Source organism: Apis dorsata, unplaced genomic scaffold (genome assembly GCF_000469605.1).
Source record: "Apis dorsata unplaced genomic scaffold, Apis dorsata 1.3 scaffold_216, whole genome shotgun sequence".
In the NCBI taxonomy this organism is placed as follows: domain Eukaryota; kingdom Metazoa; phylum Arthropoda; class Insecta; order Hymenoptera; family Apidae; genus Apis; species Apis dorsata.
The window spans coordinates 124,682-124,924 of NW_006263499.1; the positions used below are offsets into that span (position 1 = coordinate 124,682).

Sequence of the window (243 nt, forward strand, 5' to 3'; positions counted from 1 at the left end):
CATAAAGAGCTTAGGAACCTATTTATGAAACGATATTCTAAAAGAATCAAACGTAAATTCCAGTGGTGGCCGAGAGTTAGCGTTGGAGAGCAAAGGGTTAAAGGTGGATAGAGAGGTTNTTTGCTATTTTTTAATACGCTGCATGTCACATTAACCCTTTGCCAGGCCTGCTTCGCTCGATCGAAGCAACTCCAGACTCAGATCCTCATAAGATTACCATAGATAATTACTCATACATGTAAG

General features: G+C 40.1%; 1 protein-coding gene across 4 annotated transcripts in view; it reads right to left on the bottom strand.

Moving 5' to 3' along the window:
* The window catches only part of LOC102677923 (myb-like protein Q), a 204,613-nt gene that overhangs the window by 63,552 nt on the left and 140,818 nt on the right, over nt 1–243 (bottom strand). The gene's annotated exons all lie outside the window — the stretch shown is intronic.